The sequence below is a fragment of the Phacochoerus africanus genome, chromosome 3 (genome assembly GCF_016906955.1).
Source record: "Phacochoerus africanus isolate WHEZ1 chromosome 3, ROS_Pafr_v1, whole genome shotgun sequence".
Taxonomy (NCBI): Eukaryota; Metazoa; Chordata; class Mammalia; order Artiodactyla; family Suidae; genus Phacochoerus; species Phacochoerus africanus.
In genome coordinates, this window is record NC_062546.1 from 29223108 (window position 1) to 29249349 (window position 26242).

At 45.4% G+C, this 26242-nt stretch overlaps 1 protein-coding gene across 3 annotated transcripts in view; it reads left to right on the forward strand.

Annotated features, from left to right (window-relative positions):
* The first annotated feature begins 4885 nt into the window (after positions 1-4885).
* The window catches only part of SNPH (syntaphilin), a 41550-nt gene continuing 20193 nt past the window's right edge, over positions 4886-26242 (forward strand). For all 3 annotated transcript variants that reach the window (XM_047771427.1, XM_047771428.1, XM_047771431.1), the window contains exons 1-2: positions 4886-4992; positions 5229-5338. The gene's annotated coding sequence lies outside the window, so the exon portion shown is untranslated. The remainder of the gene's footprint in view (positions 4993-5228; positions 5339-26242) is intronic.

A 26242-nucleotide genomic window follows, 5' to 3' on the forward strand; every position in this document is an offset into this window, starting at 1 on the left:
TTTGTGTAACCACTACCATGGTCAAGATACAGAATAGTTTCATCACCGATCATTTGTACTATCTTTTTGTAGTTATAGCCACCTCCGTCCCTAACATCCTTCCCAACCCCTGACATCCATCAATATGTTCTCCATCTCTGTGATCTTGACCTTTGTGAGTTAATTTTGTATCCTGTGACCTTGTTAAACTCATAAATTAGCTCTAGGAGTTTATTTTTTTTGTAGATTCCTTAAGATATTTTACACAGACAATTATGTCTGCAAAGAGGGACAGTTTCATTTCTTCCTTTGCCATCTGTTCCCAAAGCAAGAAAGCAAGCATTCACTCTTTCACCATTAAGTATGATGTTAGGTATAGCTGGTTTTGTATGTGTCGGGTGGAGGTGGGGGGATGACTGTGAGTATGTGTAGGTAATTTTTTTTCAGGTTAGGGATTTTCTTTTCTATTCAGTAGTGTGCTAAGAGGTTTTGTTTGTTTGTTATCATGAGTGGATGTTAATTTTTCTTAAATGTTTTTCTGAATTAATTAGACCATGAGGTTTTTCTTGACTGTCAAATATGGTGGATTATACCAACTGATTTTTAAAATTGTCACCAACTTTGTGTTTCCAGGATAAACTTTCTTTGATCATGGTATATGTATTGCTGGAGTCTGTTTGCTAATATAGCCTAACAGCTTTATTGAGATATAATTTACATACCATAAAAATTTTAAAGCATTAAACCTTTTTTTAATGTTTTATTAATTCATGGGTTCTAGTATATTCTGAGTACTATACAACCATCACCATTATCTAATTTTAGAACATTTTCATCATTCAAAAAAACCTCCATATTTAAAAGCAATGTCTCCCCACCCTCTCCTTCCCTATAACTCCTAGCAACAACTAATCGACTTTCTGTCTCTCATATATTTTTGGACTATTTTTTGGACTATTATGAATAATGCTACTGTGAACATGTGTATGTATGTTTTCATCTTTCTTGGAAATATACCTAAGAATGGAATTGCTGGGTCATATAACTTTAAGGAACTGTCAAGATGTCTTCCAAAGTACTTGTGCCATTTTACATTTCCATCAGCAATGTATGAGAGTTCCAATTTCTCTATATCCTTGATAACAGTTGTCATTGCCCCTTTTTTGATAATAGCTATCCTAGTGAGTATGGAGTGATATCTTATGGCTTTGATTTGCATTTTCCTAATTACTAATAATATTAAGCACATTGTCTCATAGATTTGCTAATATTTTGTCTAGAATTTTTGCATCTGTGTTCATGAGGGATATTGGTCTGTATTTGTCTTTTCTTGTATAGTCCCTTTCTGGTTTTGGTATCAGGATAATACTGTTCTCATAAAAATAACTTGGAAAGTGTTTCCTCCCATTTTATTTTTTTGGAAAATACTGTAGAATTGATTTTATTTCTTCTTTAACTGTTTGGCAGAATTCACTCATGAAACCATCTGGGTCTGGGGATACATATTTTGGAGAGTGTTAAACTATGAATTCAATTTTTAAAATAGTTATAAGACTATGCAGTTATCTATCTTTTTTGTTTGGGGTGAATTTTGGTAGTTTGTATTTTTGAGGGAATTGTTCCACTTCCTCTAAATTGGTAATTATGTGTATAGAGTTGTTTGTAGTGTTCCTTAATCATCCTTTTAATGTCTGCAGAATCCATAGTAATAACCCCCTTTTCATTCCAGATACTGGTATTTGTATCTTCTCTCTTTTTTCTTTTGAGTCATCTTAGAGGTTTATTAATTTTATTGGTCTTTTCAAAGAACCAGATCTTGGTTTCATTGATTTTTCTCTTTTGCTTTTCTTTTTTCAATTTCATTGATTTCTGCCATGATATTTATTATTTCCTTCCTGTGGCTTGCTTTGAATTTATTTTCCTCTTATTTTTTAGTTTGATTAAGGTGGAAGATTAATTGATCTGAGACCTTCCTTCTTTTATAATATAAACATTTAATGCTATATATTTCCTTCCAAGTGCTGCTTTAGCTGCATTTCACAAATTTTCATATGTTGTATTTTCACTTTTGTTCAGCTCAAAATATTTTTTAATTTCCCTTGAGTCTTCCTCTTTGTCCTATGGGTTACTTAGAAGTATATTGTTTAATTTTCAAGAAAGATTTTTCTGCTATCTCTCTGTAATTCATTTCTAGTCTAATTCATTATGGTCAGAGAACATACTTTAAATGATTTTGATTATTTTAAATTTATTAAGGTTTGTTTTATGACCTAGTATAGGGTCTGTCTCGGTGCATGTTCCATGGCACTTGAAAAAAATATATTCCGTAGTTGTTAGCTCATGTGTTCTATAAATGTCAGTTGAACCTGGTTGGTTGATAGTGCTGTTCAGTTCTTCTGTATCCTGGCTTATTTTCTGTCTACTAGTTCTACTAATTATGGAGAAAGGAGTATTCATGTCTGCAGCTATAACTGAATCTGTTTCTCCTTTCAGTTCTGACAGGGTTTCTTCATATATTTTGAAGCTCTTCTTCAATTATTTACAATTATTATGTCTTTCTGGTGAAGTGACCCTTTTATTTTTTGTATAATGATTCTCTTTATCCCTGGTAATTTTCTTTACTTTGAGGTCTAGTTTTTCTCATATCAAGTCATCCTAGCTTGCTTTCTTTCTTTTTTTAAAAAAAAAGTTTATGACTGCACCTGTGGATATTAAAGATCCTGGGCCAAGGACCGAATCTGGGCCACAGCTGTGACCTAAACCACAGCTGCAGCAATGCCACGTCCTTTAACCCACTGTGCCAGGCTGGGGATCAAACCTGCACATCTGTAGCAACCTCAGCCACTGCAGTCAGATTCTTAACCCACTGCATCATGGCAGTAACTCCCCAGCTTTCCTTTGATTAGTATTTTCTGTATTAGTATTAATAGTAATTATTGGTATTAATTATAGTATTAATACTAAGTATTAGTATTAGTCTTTTTCCATCTTTTACTTTTAGCCTACTTATATCATTATATTTAAAGTGAGTTTCTTGTGGAAAACATCTAATGAAGTCATTCTTTTATTCATCCTGATAATCTCTGTTTTATTTGATGTGTTTAAATCATTTATATTTACTGTAAATATTGATATGTTTGAATTTAGATCTACTATTTTATTATTTGTTTACTGTTTGTTTCCTCTATTTTTTCATTCTTCTGTTTCTACCTTTTTTGCTTTCTTTTGGAATATTTGAACATTTAAAAAATTCCATTTTAATTTATTTGTTGTTTTTTACTGTATCATTTGTTATGGATATTTTTAAATGGTTGCTCTAAGGATCACAAAATACATATTTAACTTTTTATACTCTACTAAGAATCAGTATTTTACCACTTCAAGTGGAGTGTAGAAACCTTGTACTAAATAAGTTCCTTTACACTTCCTGCTTTATACTGTAATTGTAGTTGTCTTGTACGTTACATCTACCTACATTGAAACCTCATCAGACAGTGTCACAATTTTTTGTTTTCAACTGTCAAACATATTTTAAAGAATTCAAGAGGAGAAGAATAGTCTATTAAATTTACCCAAATATTTACCATTTTTATTGTCCTTTCATTCCTAATGTTCCAAGTTTCCTTCTAATATAGTTTCTTTTTTTGCAGGGGGCGGGGGCTTTTTAGGGCCGCATCTGCAGCATATGAAAGTTCCTAGGCTAGGGGTCAAATCGGAGCTGTAGCCACCGGCCTACGCCACAACCACAACATTGCCAGTTCCAAGCCATGTCTGCGACCTACACCACAGCTCATGGCAATGCCGGATCCTTAACCCACTGAGCAAAGCCAGGGATTGAACCCGCGTCCTCATGAACGTTTTTTGAGCACCTGATATACGTTAGGCCCCATTCTAGGCACTGGGGCCATGGCAGGAGACAAAACAAAGTCCCTTCCCTCATGGAGTGTACATTCTAGTGGGGGTAATGATGAAAGACTACAAACAGTAAAAATGCAATATGTCAGCTAGTGGTGAAATATAGATAAACTAGGGCAGAGGAAGGGAGGAAGGAGGGAGTCACTATTTTATTTAGGGTGGTCAAGGAAGGCTTCCCTAGGACAGTGACATTTGAGCAGCAATCTGGAAGAAGTGAGGGGTGAGTGAGGGAGAGCAGAGGCCTGACTGATCAAATAGGGCTGATTCAGTAGGAGGAAGCCCCTTCCCATTGCACCCCACTTCTCACACATAGAGCGGATAAGAAACCAGGCCTAGAAGTGGAAGGGCTAGGGCTAGGCAGAGTCCAGCCTTCTGGACTTTTCCCACTTGTTTTTCCCCTTCTTCCCTATGTCTTCCCTGGATGGAAGACAGAGGAGAAAGGTGTACAGTGAACACTTACTTTAGGTTGTGAGTGTTTATTTTTCCATCTTTTTCAAAGAAAAACATTTTTGTTTTCAGATATTTAAGATTCTTGCTATCATTTTTCTAAGTAGTCCGAGTGCTATTTGCATTAAATAACCTTGGTACTCAGAGGTACTTGGTTTGGGGAGTGAAAAAATATTCGTACAGGAATAAGGATCAAATTGCCATTTAAGCCGACCACCTGACGAGAAGTAAGATTGGTATCATCTTCCCATGTTACAGATGAGAAAGCTGAGGCCCAGAGGTGAAGGGACTTGCCCTGGGTCACAAGACCTGTCAGTGGACCATCGTGCTCTCCTCCAGGCCCCGCCGCCCAGCTCCACTGTGCAGGTTGGGGTGGAGGCGGGAGAGGCCCCCGATGCGTACGTGCTGGCGTCTCCGCTCCCGCGCGAGATGCTAACTATCACTTTAAGAAGCAAAGTGAAGACGGGCGGCTTACGCAGCTGCCGGCGAGCCGCCGACTGGCTGGTCCTCTCCATCCACCTCACCCTCCCTTCCCCTCCCTCCCGGCAGCCCCAGCCCCGGCGAGCACCCAGCTAACCGCCTCCAGCAGGGGCTCCGGAGAGCAGTTCGGCGGCCTGGGCAGGGCAGCCGAAGCCATGGAAGCCTCCGCAGGTGATGACAGGGACCTCTGGGCCCACCACCCAGCTGTGCCGCCGCAGCCCAGAGAGCTAACTGCGGGGTGGGGGGAGGGGAGGCGCGGGGGAGAGGACGGAGCGCCCGGCGGTGGGCTGCGGCGGCCCAGCTGTCAGCGGCCGGGAGCTCCGCTGCCCGGGTGTACCCCCCCACCCCCGCCCGCCCTCACCAGCCCTCACCCGCCCCTGTCTGTCCTTTTTTCCCCACCGCCGCAGGTTGCTGATCTGGGCCAGGCAGCTGCAGCAGCAACTGCAGAGGCGCTGCGCCAAGCGGGGCCGGAGTGGTGAGCGCCGGCGGCGGGGCTGCGGAGGGCGAGTGGACTCAGGTGAGGAGGCCTGGGCGGAGCAGGGAGGGAGGGTCTGCGCCGCACCGCGCTGGGCGGCGGGCGGGGGCCGCTCCCTGCGGTGGAACCCCTTAGAGGGCACCGGCCGAGGAGGGGTTAACTGTGACTCATTCTTACCCTCCCTTCATTCCCCTACATCCTTCTAAACGCCCCACCACCTTGAAATTCACTAATTAGAGGATGCTGGTGGCAAGACAAGATGACCAAAGTGGGCGATTAGGGGGATTTTAGGGACCACCCCATTCCTGTTTGTCTTCCTCTTCCGACATTTGGCAAACGTTTAAGCCTCTTCCCTTCTTGGAATAGGAGCAAGGATACCTGGGGGTGGGGGAAGGATGGAACCCCACACCCAGCCCAAGGTCAAGTGCTAATGACTGCTTTCTTCCCATATTTCCTCCTGAGAAGAGTCAGGGCCCTGCAGTAAGTGGGGGGGAAAACGCCCATGGTCCCTAGAGTAGGAGATCTGAGAGCCTCAGTCTCCCTGGAGCTTCTAAGGGATATGATGATTTCTCCTTCTGCTCCTCAGCAGGGAGCTGGGCTGTTGGGAACACCTACTAGCCCGGGGAGCCCCATATTCCCTTCCTCAACCTTGCAAATTGAGGAGAGGCCTGGTGACACCCTGCTGGTTTCCTCTGCCTTCTCTGCCCTTCTGGAGGTGAGATGGGCTGGAGTTGCTTCCCCAAAAAAGGTGATCTCTGCAGGCAGGGTGGGGTAGGGAAAGTGCCAGACATTGGGGTTTTAGTCCCTGAGCTTGCTCGTAGGCCACAAGTAGCCATCTTAAAATTCTCCAGGCGTAGGTGTGTGTCTGCTCATCTGTTAAATGCAGGGTTGGATTGGATGGTCTGTACAATTTTAATATGCCACTCAGGCAGCTCTTAACTGTCAGGGGGATGGCTCTATTAAAACAACCCAGAATTTAAACTTGGGCCTATGAAATAAGTGGGGTTTCCTCAATTGATCTCTTTCAACTCTGGACTCTCAGGAGAAACACTGACCTTGTGGGCCTCATGGAACTGGAGGCATTAGACAGTCCTATATTGGCATCCCTGCGCCATCACGGGGGTGACCTTTGTCAAGTTACTTCCCTTCCCCACGCTTCAGTTTCCTCATCTGTAATATGGGAAGAAGGGTACATGTCTCAGAGGGTTGATGTAGGGATTGAATGAAATGTACATGAAAAGTACATGAAAGTACTTAAAACAGTGCCTGTGCTTAGCACATAGTAGGTTCTCAGGGACACAGGGCTTTGGAGATAGACCAGAGGAAGAGAGGAGGGGTGGCTGCTTTTAGTCCTGTTCTCTCCTACCTCCCGCACCCCACTAGGCTCTTTCACATCCCTGTGGATGGTTCCCTGCCAGGGGATAAACGAATGCTGGAGTGTGTTGGGCTGCCAGGACGAGGGCCTAGGAAGCAACCAGGAGGTACAAACATTTCCCTTGCAAGGATGCTGACATCATTCCAGCAAATGATGGTCCCAAGGAGGCAGATGTAGCCCAGGACTGGGTTTGGAAAATGTTGGCATCTGAGGACAGAGTCCCTAAGGGAACAGAGCGTCAGAACCTTATGTACTAATGGGGGCGGGGCAGGGACCAAGGCTTCGTGGTTTCCTTTGGATCTCACTGCTGCTGTCTTGTCCTCCCAAGAGTCTCTCACTAGAATCTCTCTGAGACAAGGATGTCAAAGTGTTTGGTGTCTATATTTTCTATTCTTTATCTCCCCTCCTCCTGCTGTCCTGTTCAGCCTTGCATTCATCCATTCTTGCTGCAGTTTATTCCACAGATACATTCTGCCTCTTGACAGCATGATAAAGAAGGCTCCCCGTAGGGTGGGGCAAGGCATTTTGCTGCTGCTCTATTTGAGCCAAAAGAAGTTACGTCCTCACCTGCCCTATATCCCCATTCAGTTGTGAACTTCTCCCAACAGAGGCCCTGACTTTTTCCTCCCTGGGTCTCCAACCTCTAGCTCACAGTTAGGCATAAAGTAGGTCCTTAGTAAGTGTTAAATAGAATAAGGTTGAGGAAAATTATGTCCCTAAGCCAACTAGGTTAGGGAGAAACTACAGGAATGTGTTGACAGTATAGCGAAAAGCATTTTAAAGTATAGGGCACTGTGCATGTTGTTCATTGCCATTATTATTGCTCTTACTGTTATTATTGCTCTTGCCAGTGGCCAACATTTCTTTTGCCTTCTCCTCCAGTCAGGCTTGAAGGGACTAGATGTGCCTGGGAGAATGGCAATATTGGCAAACAGATGGTTCTGGCTGGTGAAAGATGAGCATGAAGGGAAGGGGGATGGGAAGAGTGATCCCAGCCACTTCCTGTGTTTGGGGAGGGGGTCAGATAAGGAGAATCAAACCAGCCAAAATGGAGATGTGGCAAAAAAAATCCAGAGACCCAGGTCCCAGGTTTTGTTCCACCACCACCTCATTGTGTGACCTTGAGCCAGTCACACCTCCTCTCAAGGCCTCTGGGTCCCCAGCTGTAAAACGAGAAGACTGGACTACATGGTCCCCTAAGACCCCTTCTGGTTCTGACATTTTGTCAAGTGGATTTTGCTAAATCAAAATCAGACAACTATTATCACTCTCAGTGTCATTTACAGAGTAGCTGATCATTGCCCTCTCAGGTAATCTGCATAACGGATTATCCTGATTTGAAAGATGAGGAGACTGAGGCTTAGCGAGGTTGACCTGCCTAAGACTGCACAGCTCCAAGTGGCAGAACTGTTATCTGACACCTGGTCTCTTGCAGTTTTTACTACCTCCCCTTCTTGTCATCTCTCTGGGTTGTCATGTACTCACGCACATGCAGAGGGCTTTGGAGAAAGGCAAGCTGCTAAGGATTCGTGACAAAAGTTCTGGCATTTCCCCAAAGGGATTATTGCAGGGGATGTGCTGAGTTCAAGAGCGTGTAAGTCGCTGCTGGAAAGTTTTCCTTTCACCCTGAGCTCTGCTTTGCTCTTGGGTGGTGGGCGCCCCTGTACCCAGGAGAACAGCTGGGAGCGAATGATGGTCATGACAGGCACACTTTTTGAGCATCTCCTATGTACTGTGCTCTGCTTTACACAGGTTCCTTCCTCCTCAGACAACCTCATTATGTAGGCACTATAATTTTACCCATTTTACAAGTGAGAAAGCCAGGCCAGAGAGATCCTGCCCAGAGTCACCCAGGTAATGTGTTGTGGAACCTGAGACAGTTGTGCTGGAAGTGCACCATGCTGAGAGTTGAAAGGGCTGCTTTTAGTTTGTGCCCTCTCACTTGCCTGAGTAACTTTGGATCTGCCAGTTTCCCTCTGCATGTCCCAAATGGACTGGATGCATCTCTGGCTCTAAATAGCCTAAATGCCACCTTGTCCCAGAACAGGAGTGGAGAGTGTTTAGCTCCTTTGTTTAGCTAAACATTGATCAGCATTTGTTTATTTATCAGGCCCTGAACCAAGTGCACAGGATACAGGAAAGATTAAGAGGTGATTCCCAATTTCCAGAAGCTCACGGCTAGCAGAGAGAGACAGATGTCTAAATGTGGAGGTATGACAGACCATCTAGGAGCTGTGATAGTACTGACAGGGGAGTAATGAGACAGGGAGCGGGGGAAGAAGGTCTTTCCTACTCAATGGGTCGGGAAGACTTGAGAGAGGTGATGCCATTGTCAGCTCATTATTTTCTGCATTGAGTTTGTGTGATGATGGTGATGATGGGGATGATGATGAAGATGATGATGTTCTACACAGCTGAGGACCTTTCCAAACAGTTCTAAAGACTTGCTGGCTCTTGACTCCAGCAACCCAAAAAGTGGCCACAGAGTCAGAGGGACCATCCAAGTTCACTGTGTAGCACAGTTGCAATGAAACCATCCATTTGTCTCTGGTGGAGCAGAACCTTCCCTGTCCTTAGAGGCCTCTAGAGGCAGGAGTCTGAGGTTGCTCTTGGAAAGCTGTTTAGTGCCTGTTACCATCCAATAAACTTGAGGAATTCTTCCTCATGCCATTTTTCCACCTGTCTGGAGCACCTACCACCTTAAGAGGTGAAGGCATTTGCCCCAAGATTATTCAGCAAGGCTGAGATCATAATTCTGGCCTAAGGGGAGTACATTTCTGAGCCATATGGAATCTTTCTACATCCAGGTCACTGTGGACCTAGGGGCCGTATTTCTTCATTCGGTGAGCAGCTTGCACTGAAACTCAAGCTGAGGGCCCTCTGAGACGATGAGGCCCATGTTCCCTAGGCTTCTTTGTACCTCCTAATGGACAGATATTTATGAAGTGTTTGTCACATGCTCAGCACCTCTGAATTGAGATGCTGAGCCAACCAAAAAGGGAGCATCTGGGAAGCATCCTGGTGCAGTGGAAAGAGCCAGCACCGAGGGGTTGGGAGAGTCACCGCAGCTCTGCCATGACTTCCTGGGTGGCCTGGGGCAAGGCTCTTTGCTTCTCCACACCTGCAAAATGATAGTCAGCAGTGGGGGTCTCTAAGGGCTCTTCGAGCGCTGACCAGCTAAAAACTCAGCAATTCTTGCCTCTGTTCTATAACCACGTTAGGGGGTACAAGAGTTGATAGGATACAGATAACTGTAACTTGAGGAAGAATGAGATAAATATAACAAGAGGCATGAACACATGCTCTGTGGGTTGCCGGAGGGAGAGGGCTTGGGAAAGGCTCCGTTCAAAAGCTACCTTGGCAAAGATGGGATGAGATACAGGGAGAGGTGGGGGGTTTTTAGCCCAGAGGAGCAGCCAAAACATGCTGGCATTCTGGGACAGGAACGCTGTGTAGCAGAGCAGTGGTTCTCAGACTTAGATTTCTAAGATCAGTACACTTGGGAATCCATCCTAGGCTGGCCAACTTTTAATTTTGTCAGATAAGCACATTCAAATGAAACTTGTTCTCCTATTACAATCTATAGGAGACAGAGAATATTGTAATACCTTTATCCCCAAAGTGGGAAGGCTATATAAAATCAGGAAAAAATAAGCACTCTTTCTAATTGAATGTATTTTGCTTTATTAAAAACCCACCAGGAGTTCCCATCATGACTCAGCAGAAACAAATCTGACTAGCAGCCATGAGGACACAGGTTCGATCCCTGGCCTCACTCAGTGGGTTAAAGATCCAGTGTAGCCGTGAGCTGTGGCGTAGGTCACAGACGTGGCTCGGATCTGGTTGCTGTGGCTGTGGTGTAGGCCAGCAGCTCCTATTCGACTCCTGGCCTGGGAACCTCCATATGCCATGGGTGTGGCCCTAAAGAGACAAAAAAAAAAAAAAAAAAACCACCATATTGTCTATATTTTGCCCAGGGCCCTTGTGTTTGGCTCTGGAGCTAGGCTGCTTGGGTTCAAATCCTGGCCAAGTTACATTTTCTCTCAGAGTGTCTGCTTCCTCATCCGAACAATGAGGACTGTGAGACAGTGATGCCATCTACCTTGTAATGTCACTGGGAGGTCTGTGCACCATAATATAACATGTAAAGCAGAGGACCTCAAACCCAGTTGTCTTTGGAGGCAAAACAGGTCAATTGGGCTGTTTGGGGGGTGACAGCAAATTGGAGAGTATTTGCTTGAAAGAAGAGGCCGCTGGCTGCCCCTGCCATTCCTGCCCTACAAGAATGTGGGCCTCATGTGGTCAGGTCTCATTTACAAGGCAGAAGTCTGGATGCTTGTTTGTGACATCTCATGATTATTTAAAAGGTGGCCAACCAGGCAGCATTTTTAAATGCACATATTACAGTGTGTCTGTGGCAGACCATCAGTCTGTGTCCCCTGATGTACAGTGTTAGATGCCAGGCATGTGTACTCATAGTTATTGGAGAAGGGGAACGAGGCTGGAAGGCAGGCCTGGATCAGGGATGCCCTGTCTGCAAGGAGGACACATTATTTTGGCCACTTGTGACCTTCTGCTTCTGGGCCCCCAGCTTCAGAGGCCCTATTTGTGCCCCTTCCCTTTCAGCAGCACTGTCAGGATTGGGTTTCTAGGGATGGAGGCCTCCAGACACTTTGAGCCCCCTTGCAGCTGGCACTAGCTGGCCTCTCTACCACAGGGTCTCTGGAAGCTTGGTCAGCAGCCTCAGAAGAGGGAACTTGGCTGATGGCCCATGAAGCTGGCGCAGAAGCCACCCTTGAGAGGCAGCCCTGAGGAGAAGCCCTGGCAGCGCCTCCGTGGGAGGGGCGCTTCCTGGTCTCTGGAAGCCGTGCCACCTCCTGCCTGGGTTGCAATGAGGTCTAGACAGCAAGCAGTCCCTGCATACACAGATCTGCCACACGGCCACTATCGAGGAAAAGCTGGGATTCGACTGTGGAGGAAGCCTGGAACGTTCTCAGAGAAGGACCTCAGAGGAATTCCTAATTAGCAGGAGGAACCTGACTGACATGCTTTCAGGGCATTTTGGGATTGAGACTAAAGCCACTGAGGACAGTTTACATTTTTGTGGCTCTAGTTAATCAAATATTCATCAAGCAACTCTCGTGGTCAGGCTTTATCCGGGCCACTGTGGGGGAATGCAAAGACTTGTTTACATCCATTCATTCAGCCAATGCCTCCAGAAGTGAGCATGGACATGTGTTCCCTACCCTCAGGGAGCATTTTAGGCTGGTAAAGATTATAAGGACGGGACACCGGGCCTGGATCATGGAAATATTAATAACAGCTGCCACGCGATTGTGTGCCTTCTGAGTACTGGATGCCAGCTGTACAGTACCTGCTTTAAAGAGTGGGTGTGGGGATTTTATGGAATCTTCCTCTGAAGCACTTGGCGCTGTGCCTGCCACACACTGGTGCTCAGTAAAAGGGTAGCTGCATTAGTGATAACTTGGAAAACTGGGCAGATCCAGAAGAAAGGCCAAGACACAGATGAGTCAGAGAAAACAAGAAGCAAAACAATTCAGGCCCACTTACCATATGTTACCCTCATTTTATGGATGACACTAAGGCTCAGAGAGGGAAAGTAGTTTGTTCAAAGTTACTCAGCTGCTGCATTGCAGAGCCTGCACTTAAATGCTGGTCTGGTTGGCATCAAAGCTGTGTTCTTTCTTCTAAGCCATATTGCCTCTAAAGTGACCATTGAACAAAACAATCAAACCACATAGGACCACATAAGACAGGTGAGGCAGTGCCACCTGGTGAGGTAGGGAGTTTTTAGAGTTGAGAAAGCTGAGACTAGTGGAACAAGGAACTGGCCAGAGTTATATAACCATGAAGAGGTAGGGTTGAGGCCCCCAACTTAGGTGTATTGGACATGTCCTCAGGGATAAAGATCATAGTCTGCAGATACTCAACATTCAGTCACAGGGGAGAGTTCAGGCTTCCACATGCTTGGAAGGGCAGACCCCGGACCAGCACTTACGAGTGCCAATCAGGGAGGAAAATTTTGTCCCAGTTCAAGGAAGAACATTCTAAATTGAAAAACCACTTAGCAGTGCAAAAGCATGTTTTGAGAGCTAGCTCCTCACCTCTGAGCTGCTCACATAGGCCTGGGTGTACTAGAAGGAATTCTTGTACTGCAATGGAGTTTGGAATGGCTATGATTGACAGTCTTGCAATCCACAGGACCTGGAATTCTAGTACAGGACTGGTCACAGGTGATACAAGCAGTGGATGCCACTAACATTGCCAGGAGAAAGAGAAGCTGTAGGCTGGGTCTATCTGGGAAGGCTTCCTGGAGGAGGAGGAAGAGGAGGAACTAGAGCAGGATCTAAAGGTCTGGGGAAAGGGAGAGGAACAGGACTGGATAAGGTGAGTGAGTCCTAAGTGGGAGAGCTGGGCTGGAGGGCCAGTACCTCTGAGCAAAGGGCATCCCTCTGTGCTCTGGGCTTTTTAAATGGTGGGAACAGGAGCCCAGTGAACCTTGGGTCTTTAATGAAACCTCATTAGGAGGCTGGTCTGGCACCACTTCTCCTCTCACCTCCCAGCTACCCCTTCTCTCTTCATTGTACCACTCACCTCCTTCCCAGCCTCCCTTTCAGAAGTGGCAGACTTTGGACATTGAGCTCTCTTGGGAGAAAGGTGTGCCAAAGCCTCTGCACAGAGGCGAAGCCCATGGCATCTCGCACAGGCCATCTTCCTCATGTTTAGGGCACCGAGCTGAACTGACTGGGCCTCCTAGGAACTACTTGCTGCTCAGGGTGAGCACTGGCTTCAGAGTCAGGCCTGGCTGGTGTCCAGTTCTGCCTCATATTAGCCTGAGACCTCAGCCAATAGCCTAACCCCCTGGGCCATGTTCTCATCTACCACAGAGGGATCAATCATTCCTGCCTGAAAGGAGAAGGGATGATCTGTAAAAGGGCCTGGCACACAGCCCATGTCCCCATACATGGCCTCAATTACTTCTCTGCCTCCCAGGTCCCAGCTCTTCTCCGGGTAAACAGTCAGCACTGCTGCACACCAGAGATGGGTGACTTAGCGCATCCTCCTACAGCTCTGCTGATGGAGGAATTATTATAGATGGGGAAACTGAGTCACAGGGAATTTAAGCAACTTGTCCATTGTAGGAGGCTGAGCTACCAAATATCTGATTCTAGAGCCCACATCCTTCCCACCCCTTTTCTCCCTTTGCTTTTTCATTCTCTTTCTCTCCCTATTTCTATTTTCTTGGGCCTGCGAATATGCTTTCCTCCCTCCTCGGCCTTTAGCTGGGCCCTTACCAGCGGTATTACCAGCCCTGGGCCTGACTGGAGTGAGCCAGGCTAAGAGCTAGAGAAGGGCATTTTGAAACTATTACATTTAAAAAGGATAGGAGTTCCCATCATGGCTCAGCAGATTAAAAAACTGACATAGTGTCCATGAAGATGTGTGTTCAATCCCTGGCCTCACTCAGGGAGTTAAGGATCCAGGGTTGCTGCAAGCTGTCGCAGATGCAGCTCAGATCTGGTGCTGTCATGGCTCTGGCATAGGCCTCAGCTGCACAGGGTTTAGCACACAGTAGGTGCTTAATAAATGCCAGTACCTTTCCATCCACAGTTAGAAGGAAAGAACTTTATAACCTCTCTAATTTTCCAAGGATCCAGTACACCTTCGGTTGGTAGTCAGCTCCCCTCTCCTTGGAAGTATTCACACTGGGTCTGGGTGACAGCAGAATAGGAATGTTTTTCAAAGAAATGGAGCTTCAATAGATGGATGGTGGGCTTTGAAACCTTCAGATTCTTTCCTTCCCTGAATTTCTGTGATTCTGTGAAGACTTTGACTCAGATCTCATTAGTCAATTATTAGAAGTCTGTTGGGGTTCAGCTTGGATGTCCGCTTAGCTCAGATAAAAGACAGAAGTCTGCTGGAGTTGGGAGCTAATTGAAGGCTTTCTCCCAAGAGATGGTGAGGCTAGAAACAAAATCGGGTCCAAAAAGAGTTCTAATATATCCTGTGGCGGGAACCTGACTGGAATGTTTGGGGCATGAGGCTAAGTGTTTAGACTGAATTTGGGGAAGGTTGCACCATGGCCAATAGCATGAACTGCCTAGAGCAGGGCCTGTGTTTGATTTATCTCTGAGTCCCCAAGCCAGGCACATAGGAAGTATGCTACACACATAATGAGTGAATGACAAGTAGCCTTGGTGTTTCTTAAAAATGGAACCCTGAGTTGAGAGACTCTTAGGACTTCCCTAGAGGCCCAGTGGCAATTCCATACTCAGTGCATGTACATCTGTGTGTCTGTGTCCATGTATGTGTGTGCTGGTCTTCTAGAAAGACTCCTCCTGCCTGCTGCTACTTTTCCTTCTCTTCTTTCCCCTGCCCCTTCCCCTCCTAGCTTTATTGACATGTAGTCAACACACCTCAAGCCATATACACTTAAGTGTATAGCTTCATAAGTTTAGACATACTATGTAACCCATGAACCCATCACCACAATTAAAAAACATATTCATCAACCCCCAAAACTTCCTCTTGTGTCTTTGTAATTCCTTCCCCTCATTCCTCTATCTCTCCTCCCTTCCCCAAGCAACCATTGACCTGCTTTCAGTCGCTGTCACTTCCTTTGCATTTTCTAGAATTTATATAAATGGAGTCATACAGCATTTTCTTTTGGTGGAAAAGGGTCTGGCTTCTTTCACTCTACATAATCATTTAGAGATTCATGTTGTATGTACATCAACAGTTTATTCCTCTTTATTGCTGAGTAGTATTCCATTGTCTGTAAGGATAAACCATGATTTGTTTCTCCCTTCATCTGTTGATGGCCATTTGGTTTTTTTTCCAGTTTTTTTTTTTTTTTTGCTTTTACAAATAGAGCTGCCATGAATGTTTATGTGTAAGTCTTTGTATGGATATACCTTTGGGTCAGCAGTTTCCCTCTGCATGAGTACATGTGGATGTGTATGAGAGAGGCTCAGAGAGAGACTCCAGCCTCTGACTTCAGTCCCTCTCTACTACCATGTAGAATCACAGGACAGCACCTAGAGGTACTTAACGTTCCCACATCTCGACAGCTTCATTTTGCAAACAGGGAGCCCGTGTCCTTGAGATCCCATGGGATGTAGCATCAGAGTCCACACAGACCTCTGATCTCTACAGGGAGAGGGCCCACAGTGGGCACCTTGATGCTCTTGATTCCTGTGACCCTCAGCAAAGCCAAAGAGGTGATGATGACACCTTGGGGGGACCTGCTTCCAGCCTTGGAGCTAGGCCACTTTGGAGCTAGGTCTTTCAGAGGCCTCAGTTTCCCTCTTTGTGGGAATGAAGACACTTATCACAAGGCCAAAGAGACACAGACCGTCTTGGGTAATTCTTGGGTTTGAGCTTGAATTCCTTGCCTTTCACGAGGCAAGGCTAAGTGCCAGTGGTTTTGTCAAGAGAAAACACAGTTGCTGTGCATATGCTATAGGGGGGAGACTCAACAGACAACTCAACCCTTTAGGAAAGCAGTTTGGGAGCCCAGTCATGCTTTTTGACCCTGTAAATCTACTACTGGGGATCCACGCTGAGGATGTAATTCTAAACACAGTAAAATAATTATGTACAAAGATGTCTATCGTAGCATTCTTTTTTTTTTTTTTTTGGTCATGCCTGTAGGATATGAAATTTCCCAAGCCAGGGATCAAACCCATGCCCCAGCAGTAACAATGCTGAATCCTTAACCCACTGAGCCACCAGGGAACTCCTATTGTAGCTTTCTTTTTAAGTTTTACTGAAGTATAGTTAATTTACAAGGCTGTGATAATTTCTGCCTTACAACAGAGTCACCCAGTCATACATATACACATATCCATTCTCTCCCTCAGATTCTTTTCCCACATAGATTATCACAGAATGCTGGGTAGAGTTCTCTGTACTATAGAGCAGGTCCCTGTTGACTAATTGTTCCATATACCTCAATGTGCATAGCAGCATTCTTTTTAATAATGAGAAAATCTAAATGTTCACCAGAAGAGAATATTAAGGTAACTATGATAGACTCATGAAATGGAATATTATACAGCCCATAAAATACTTTTATAAAGAATCTGCCATATTGTAGGCAATTAATAAACCATGTTAAACTTGTAAAAGATAAAAGGTGTCTCTACACCATGGTTTACAACTATGTAAAAATAACAACCTCCTCCTCCCAATTTTTTTTCTGTGATTAGAAAAAAACTAGGAGGAGTATCAATCAAATTAATCAGTGGTTTATCTTTGAGTAGCAAAAAATGGAAGTTTTTAAATTTTTTTGTTGTCTTTTGTTGTCTTTTGTTGTTGTTGTTGTTGTTGTTGCTATTTCTTGAGCCGCTCCCGCGGCATATGGAGGTTCCCAGGCTAGGGGTCGAATCGGAGCTGTAGCCACCAGCCTACGCCAGAGCCACAGCAACTCGGGATCCGAGCCGCGTCTGCAACCTACACCACAGCTCACGGCAACGCCGGATCGTTAACCCACTGAGCAAGGGCAGGGACTGAACCCGCAACCTCATGGTTCCTAGTCGGATTCGTTAACCACTGCGCCACGATGGGAACTCCCAAATTTTTTAATTTTATTATTATTACTTGCTTTTTAGGGCTGTACCTGCAGCATGTGGAAATTCCCAGGCTAGGGGTCGAATTGGAGCTACAGCTACCGGTCTACACCACAGCCACAGCAACACCATCTGCAACCGCATCTGCAACCTTATACCATAGCTCACAGCAATGCCGGATCCTTAACCCACTGAGCGAGGCCAGGCATCAAACCCACAACCTCATGTATCCTAATCAGATTTGTTAACTGCTGAGCCACAAAGGGAACTCTGGAAGTTTTTATTAAGGTGTGTGCTACTTTTGTAGCTATAATAACTTTCATAAATAGAACTATATTTAACATTTAAAAATTACCCAGTTGGGAGTTCCCATCGTGGCTCAGTGGGTTAAGGACCTGACATAGTGTCCATGAGGATTCGGGTTTGATCTCTGGCCTTTCTTAGTGAGTTAAGGATTCAGTGTTGCCGCAACCTGCAGCAAAGTTTGCAGGTGTGGCTTGGATCCGGTGTTGCTGTGGCTGTGGTGTAGGCTGGCAGCTGCAGCTCTGATTCAACCCCTACCCTGGGAACTTCCATATGCTGTGGGTGCAGCCCTGAAAAGGAAAACAAAAAAATTATGCAGTTGGAGCTAATTCTATGACATCCTTGGAATTATTCACTTGTCTCTGGACCTTGGTTTATAAAGGGAAGGAAATTACTGCTCATTGGGCGGTGTGTGCCAAGACTCTTCACAAGCATTATCCGATTAAATTGTCACAATTGAAACCCCATGTTGCATATGAGGAAGCTAAAGCCCACAGTCCATCATCTACTGAGAACTAGGTTTTCCAGCTGGGTTCTGCACTAGGAAAAGCCCCTGCCCTGCATGCCTCCCCAGGGACCCCCGTGATGATGAAGACCTTTGCCTGCTGAGGGGAAAAGGCAGGGGACAGGGACACCTGAGAGCACTGTGTCAGCAGAGCCAGGGAAGAGGTTATCTTACATGTGGGGAAGGCCGCTGTCTGCAATAGGTGGGAAGGAGAGAGCTTTTTTCTGATGGCAACCAGGGATGTTGGTCTCTGCTTTACCTCTCCACCCCAGCAGCCTTTTCCTGAACAGAATTTCCCCCTTGAGTCTCAGCTCTACCACTGATTTTCCTGTGGCCTTGGACAAGTGCCACCCCACCACCTCAGATCCTCCACCTATAAAATGGGATTGAACCAGACTAGCGATTCCAAACTCCAATGCTAGGCTGCTAACAACAGAACAGCCCAGGTGAAATACGAGAGCATGGGTAAGAACTAGCAGAAAGGATCCACTTCTCAGCCTCAGCCCATCACTGCCATGCAGGCACAGAGCTGCGGGATCTTTGGGGTTAAGATAAGCTAGAAATCTGGGTTTTTGAAATATGAACTCTCTCAATTTATAAATGTTGACTGAAATGAGAATACACATACGTACAGACCAAAGGAGAGTGGTTTTACAGGCACAGTATGGCCTGTGGGCTGCCATTTGGGGACCTCTGGAGTCTCCTGCTTCTGAGCACCTTCTGGCTTTGACCCTCTGGTTCCTGGGCTCTGCGGCCTCCAGTGCTCCTGGAGGTCTCACTGGGCACAGTGAGGCCCAGGCCTGCGAGAGCAGGAAGACCAGCCTGCTAAGGAGGAGGAAGCCCTAAGTTTGGTTCTCCTGGGCCCCCATACCTGCCCTATATAGATACAAGGGCCTTAAAGGCTCTGTCCTGCCACTGCCCCAAAACTCCATCCCAGCTGTGGCTTGTTGTGTGCCAGGCACTGCGCTTGGCAGCCTGACATGCACAGTACTTTACCTCGTGACAATGATTAACTTCACACATAAGGAAATTGGCTTTGATTGTGACTAGCCTGCAGGCACACAGCCCCCAGTTGAGCTTGAATCCGGGAGCATCTGACTCCACCCCCTGAGCTCCCACATTCAGTCCCTATACCCCTCACCCCTTGGAGGGGTTGGTTGGTGCCAGTGCTAATGGTGGTGTTGAGTACACAGAAAAGTGTGGTTATGCATGCACACTCGTGCGCAAACACAACTGGACCTATTGTGTGCAAATCTGGGCACCTTGCATAGTACAGTCAATTCTCATTATTTGCAATGGTTTTGTCCTGTAAAGCTGCTGCAAACCCTGAATTAATGAGTATGAAACCAGTGCTCCTGAGGGAAAATACAGCGCTAGGTTCCTGAGAGCCTCCGGTCACAACATTTTTATCAACTGATCGATACATAACTTTGTTTTGTGTTTCTAAGGATGCCTGCTTTAATATATTGTTGATACTGGACGCCTGCTTTAATATATTGTTGATACATTTACATTGAATTCATGCCAACAGCACTATCACTTGCACCTGAACAAAGTTTATCTGGCACATATTTACTCTGTAAGTCCTGCCACAGCCTTCCCAGATTTTAGGAATACCGCACAGACAGCACTGCAGCACTCCACTCGCCAGCCACTGTAAATAGCATAATCACCCCACCAAAAAAGCACAAAAATGTTAAAAACGTGGCTCTAAATAGACCTCCAAAAGGACACCTGTTTATAGTATGAGAAATGAAACAAGACAGTTGCCTTGTTCCACCTCAGCTGGGAACATAGGCATCAGGTAACACATTTTTCACCAGTCTGCGCATGCCCACCAGTGACTGTGAAGGAACTGGGGATTGATTGGGGCAACAAATACATGTTAGCAAGGAGGTGAATCGAAAATATGGAATCTGCGAGCAATGAGGAGCCACTGCAATTGCATCTTTCATCTTTCTCTGAGGGTGGCTGATTTGGGGGTGTTGAGACAACGAATTGGACTTTCTGGGTGCGGAGATGTAATTTGGAGGGGCAGCTGGAATCATTTCTGAGGTCTGCTCTCAGCATTACCGCTCCCTTGCCAGCTGCCCTCAGGCACATTCACTGGCCTCTGGAGCCTGAGCCTCCTTCGTGGTAAAGTGGAGGGAACACCCTCTAACCTGTAGGGAGACATAAGGGTAATTGAGAGAATAAGTGTGGAGCAACCAAGGCAGTGCCTGGCAAGAGGCCGATTAAATGGTAGCTTTCAAACTGTGCTGCTTTCATGCTTTCCCTAAGATGCTGTTTTTAAGAGTTTTGTACTCAAGACTCTGCCAGATACTGAGAATTCAGAGCTGAGTAAAACCCTGGCTTACCATCTAGCAGGAGAGATAAGCCCACTTAAATAGGACACGTGTGACAAGGACTATAAACCAAGTTCTACAAAGCTTTTTTTGCCCCTTGTTTGACTTGCTTGGAAGGCCGTGCTTGCCTGCGTAGTGACATCAACCCAGGTGAGTACAGAACCTCTTGTTCATCCAGCAAATATTTGCTGAGGGCCTGTGGTATGCCAGGCCCTGCTCAAGGCACTGGGAACTAAAAAGAACAAAATGGACAAATATCCTTACCTTCTTGGAGCTTATATTCCAGAGACAATAAAAAAAATCAATAAATATGTAAATATATCAGCTGTTGCTAAGGACTGTGGAGAAAATAAAGCACAGGAAGAAAGAGAGGGACTCCTGAGATAAAATCTATTGTAATATTTCATTTTTTTTCTTTTTGCAAGTGCACCTGTGGGATATGGAAGTTCCAGGCTAGGGTCAAATTGGAGCTGCAGCTTCTGGCCTCCACCACAGCCACAGCAAGGCCAGATCCAAGCTGCAACTGTGACCTACACTGCAGCTCACAGCAACACCGGATCCTTAACCCACTGAGCAAGGCCAGGGATGAAACCTGCATCCTCACGGAGACTGTCAGGTTCTTAACCCACCGAGCCACAATGGGAACTCCTTATTGTAATGTTTCAGGTGAAGATTTTGGAGTGGGATACAGATGTAATACATATGAATAACATTAAGATTAAGACTATTTAGGTGAATAAATACTATTTATGGGGTGCTTTCCCTATGCTGGTCCCTGCTAAGCATTCAGCACATGTTAGTGCTAATCCTGACTGCTTGTGCACAATTGTAATTAGCTCCATTTTATAGATAAAGACCCTGAGGCTTAGGGAAGTTAAGGCAGTATTTCCTCTGTCATAAAGATAGCGGTGGTGCAGTTGGGAATTCAAATCCAGGTATACCTGAGCCCAAAGCTTTGATTTCTTTCCTCTTTCCTCTCAGCAAAGAGGAAAAAACTCATTCTGAGACAGAAGACTTTTAATATAGGATGTAGATGTTTGTAACATCGCCCTCTTAAAACATTTTAAAATGCTCCCTTTTGCTAAATTAAGGGGTGGAGCAGCTTCCCCTCCAGAGCAGGGAGTCTTCTTGGGAGAGGGGTTTGTAATTACCCACCCTTTTCTAGCAAGCATGAGCCCTGCCCGTGAGGATACGGGATGAATCTTAGTGAAGGCAAAAGAATTCAGCTTGACAGGGGAAGTGCTATTGAAAATCAGCTGGACAGGAATCAGCTGCTGAGGGTGGCAGGGAGCTGACAGCTGGAGAAAGAAAGGGGGTCCAGGAGGAGACGTGAAAGACGCTGACATGGGATCGGCATGGCTCCTGGGCTCAATAGGAACAGGTGGGTGAGCTGGGCCTGTATCTCCACAAAGCCCCCAGAAGCCTCAAGAAGATAGATGAGCCTTGGCTTCCAGCAGGAGCAGCCTGCCCAGAGTGGTTTGTGGGATTGGAGTCAGCTGGCCCACCTTCAGTTTCCTGTTCCCTGTTTCTACAGTTTACGTTCTGGCCTTTGGCAAGTCCTCAGTTTTCTGCTTAGAAAATGTGGCAGTTGGCCTAGATTGTCATAAAATACCAGGGGAGAGAGAGCAAGAGGGCGGGAGAGAGAGCAAGAGGGCAGGAGAGACAGAATGTTAGAGGCGGTATGAGTTTATATGGTTCCCTGGTTTGAAGCTCTCTGATCTCAGGTTGGTTGGAGCACCTCCATGGAAGGGGGCTGTGGTCCCAGGCCGATCAAAAGACATCTGCACATCCCTTTAGCTCTTTGGTCCTTTGTTCCTGCAATCTTATGTCAGCAAAGCACAGCACCTACAGTTCAACCTGGGTGAGCTCTTTCCTCCACCTTGGGGCTCTCCTTGCAGGTTCCCAATGGGCAGTCTTTTATCCCTCCAGCAAATCCCTTGCAATGTTTCTTTTAGCATTCATTTTAGGGAGAATCATTCACCTTTATTTCTCCTGAAGAACTAGTCTGCTTCCCACTCTCCCCTTTGGTGGCCAGGAAGCTAGGAGTGAAATCTGATCCCCATTATCACTGCCATGTTTGTGTGAGTGGTCAGGCTGTGGTACTCCCTTCTTCCTCAAGGCCTCAGTTTCACCTGTTATGTGTGAGCTGCCTTAAAATTGGTGGGACTTTGTCTCACCCTCAGCTTTCCTTCCATACCTTCATTTTATTATTTCTTTCTTTTCTTTTTTTTTTTTTTTTGTCTTTTTAGGACCACACCTGTGGCATATGGAAGGTCCCAGGCTAGAGGTTGAATCAGAGCTGCAGCTGCTGGCCTACACCACAGCTCACGGCAACATCAGATCCTTAACCCACTGAGCAGAGCTAGGGATTGAACCCACGTCCTTATGGATACTAGTTGGGTTCATTACCACTGAGCCACAATGGGAACTCCTCATGACTACTGTTTTAAAAAATTCTTTTCCACCATAGTTTATTATAGGATATTGAATATATAGTTCCCTGTGCTATACAGTAGGACCTTGTTGTTTATCCATTTCATATATAAGAATAGTTTTCATCTGCTAATCCCAAACTCCCAATCCTTCCCTCCCCCTTAGCAACCACAGGTCTGTTCTCTATGTCTATGAGTTTGTTTCTGTTTTATAGATACGTTGATTTGTGTCATAGTTTAGATTCCACATATAAGTGATGTTGTATAGTGTTTGTCTTTCTGACTTCACTTAGTATGATAATCTCTCTAGGTCCATCCATGTTGCTGCAAGTGGTATTATTTCATTCTCATTATGGCTGAGTAGTATTCCATTGTATGTATGTGCAACAATGTCTTAATCCATTCATCTGTTGATGGACATTTAGGTTGTTTCCATGTCTTGTCTATTGTAAATAGTGCTACTATGAACATAGGAGTGCACGGATCTTTCCAAATTATAGTTTTGTCCAGATATGTGCCCAGGAGTGAGATTGCTAGATCATTTGGCAACTCTATTTTCAGTTTTTTGAGAAACTTCCATACCGTTTCCCATAATGGCTGCACCAATTTACATTCCCACCAAGAGAGTAGGAGGGTTTCCTTTTCTCCGCATCCCCTCTAGCATTTGTTGTTTGTACTTTTTTTTTTTTTTCTTTTTAAGGCTGCACCTGTGACACGGAAGTGTATGGAAGTTCCTGGGCTAGGGGTCAAATCGGAGCAGCAGCTGCAGGCCTATGCCACAGCCACGTTAACACTGGATCCAAACTGCATCTGTGACTTACGTTGCAGCTTGCAACAATACCAGATCCTTAACCCACTGAGCAAGGCCAGGGATCAAACCCACATCCTCATGGGTACTATGTTGGGTTCTTAACCTGCTGAGGCACAATGGAAACTCCTTTGTAGACTTTTTAATGATGGCCATTTTCAGTGATATGAAGGGATACCTCATTGTAGTTTTGATTTGCATTTCTCTAATAATTAGCAATGATGAGCATCTTTTCATGTGCCTATTGGCCATCTGTATCTTTGGAGAAATGTCTATTTAGGTTTCTGCCCATTTTTTGATTTGACTTTTTCTGTTGTTGTTATTGAGTTGTATGAGCTGTTTGTACATTTTGGAAATGAATCCCTTGTTGGTTGCATCCTTTGCAAATATTTTCTCCTAGTCTGTAGGTTGTCTTTTCATTGTGTTTATGGTTTCCTTTGCTGTGCAAAAGCTTATACATTTGATTAGGTCCCATTTTTTAATTTTTGCTTTTATTTGTACTGCATTGGGAGACTGACCTAAGAAAATATTGATATGGTTTATGTCAGAGAATGTTTTGCCTGTTCTCTTCTAGTAGTTTTATGGTGTCGTGTCTTATATTTAAGGGTCTAAGCCATTTGGGTTTATTTTTGTGTATGGTGTGAGGGTGTGTTCTAATTTCATTGATTTACCCATGGCTGTCCAGCTTTCCCACTCCACTTGCTGAAGAGACTGTTATTTCTTCACTGTATATTTTTGCCTCCTTTGTAGAAAATTAATCGTCCATGGGGGTGTAGGTTTTTCTGGGCTCTCTATTCTGCTCCATTGATCCATATGTCTGTTTTTGTGCCAATACCATGTTGTTTTGATTACTGTAGCTTTGTAGTATAGTCTGAAGTCTGGGAAGATTATGCCTCCTGCTTTGTTCTTTTTCCTCAGGATTTTTTGGCAGTTCTGGGTCTTTTATTTTTCCATATAAATTAGGATTATTTGTGTTATTCTGTGAAAAACACTTCCATGACTTCTTTATTCAAAAAGCTACCTTTGTTCTGATTTTACTGAAGTTTTGCCTGGATTCAAATGGGGGTGTATGGTGGGGGCTGTAAGCAGTAGCCTCATCACTGCAGTCAGGAGTTAAGCTCCCAGCCTAGGCACTGCCCCCCACTTGCTGGGCAACTTTAAACAGATCACATGCTCTTTCTGGATTTCAGTTTCTCTCTATAAGATGATGGGCCATGACAAAGTCTATCCAGGATTCTTTCCATTCTAGAATTCTGTGTGTTAGCCCCTGTAGGTACTTGGGGTAGATGCAGGGGAGGGGACAGACACTGACTCAAGGATCCTAAGAACACAGGCAGAGATCTGAAAAAAAGAGATAATCCATAGGATCAGAGGCCCTATCCTATGATGCTTTAGAGCTGGAACCTCAGGAGGCGGAAGCAGGAAGAAGAGCCAGGCTGCAGCTTGACAGCTCAATCAGCCAGGAAGCCCAGGGGAGCATGTGCTGTGACCAAGGTCATGGAAGGGCCTCCATCTGCCAGGAGCCAATTGCCAGGCAGTTACCAAGCTAGCACCAGGGCCTCTCTGTCTCCTACACCTCCTCATGGCTGTCTGTAGAGGGGGCATCTCTGGCACCACTGGATGGTGGTGGTGGGGGAGTTGGAAACCAGTGTTGCCTCTGCTGCCCCTCCCCACATAGGAGACTTAGCAGGCACTGTCCTGCAGAGCCAACCCAGGGCAGTCAACCTGACAGAGGGTGCCAGTGATTTCAGAGTCACCCCCTGTACCTGCTCTGGATTACCCTACAGCAAGGAATATCTCTGAAAAAGGAGAAGAGAGTCCCATCGAGAGGTAGTGAGTGGTAGTAATAGTAGCAGCAAGAAATGTTTTGTCCTCTAAGAACTTCGCCCACTGCTCCATTTGTTGCCTTGGTCGGATCCTAAAGAGATCGGGTCAGGAGGGTGGTTTGCACTGAATGCATGAGGTAGCTGAGACTCAGACAGGTCAAGGGCCCAAGGTCACCGAGAGGGACCTTTTGATGCGGATGGAGTGTGGAGGGGCTCAGTGCTGGGTTTGCACAGCACCGGCCTAATAAGCAGGACGCCACTGTTGGAGGAGTTGAGCTGGGTGGTCCTCAGAGAGGGGGCTTCTCCTTTGCCCACACATCTGATTCTCAGAGGAATATGGAGAGACAGGCTGATTAGGGAGAAGACACATGAAGGATTTCTTTTTGAACACTCTTCCTTGTTCTGCTACCCTCCTGTTTCTGCGATGTCCTGCTTTCTTTTTTTTAGAAAATGTGTTCTTTTATTTTATGTATTATATTTTTACTGAATTATAGTTGATTTACAATATTGTGTTAGATTCAGCTATACAGTTTAGTGATTCAGTATTTTTGCAGATTTTACTCCATTATAGGTTGTTACAAGATAATGGGTACGATTCCCTGTGTTATACAGTAAATCCTTGTTGCTTATCTATTTTATAGATAGTAGTTTGTATCTGTGAATCCCATACCCCGAATTTGTCCCTCCTCCTTCCCTCTCCCCTTTGGTAACCACAAGTTTGTGTTCTGCATCTGCCAGTCTATTTTTGTTTTGTATGTAG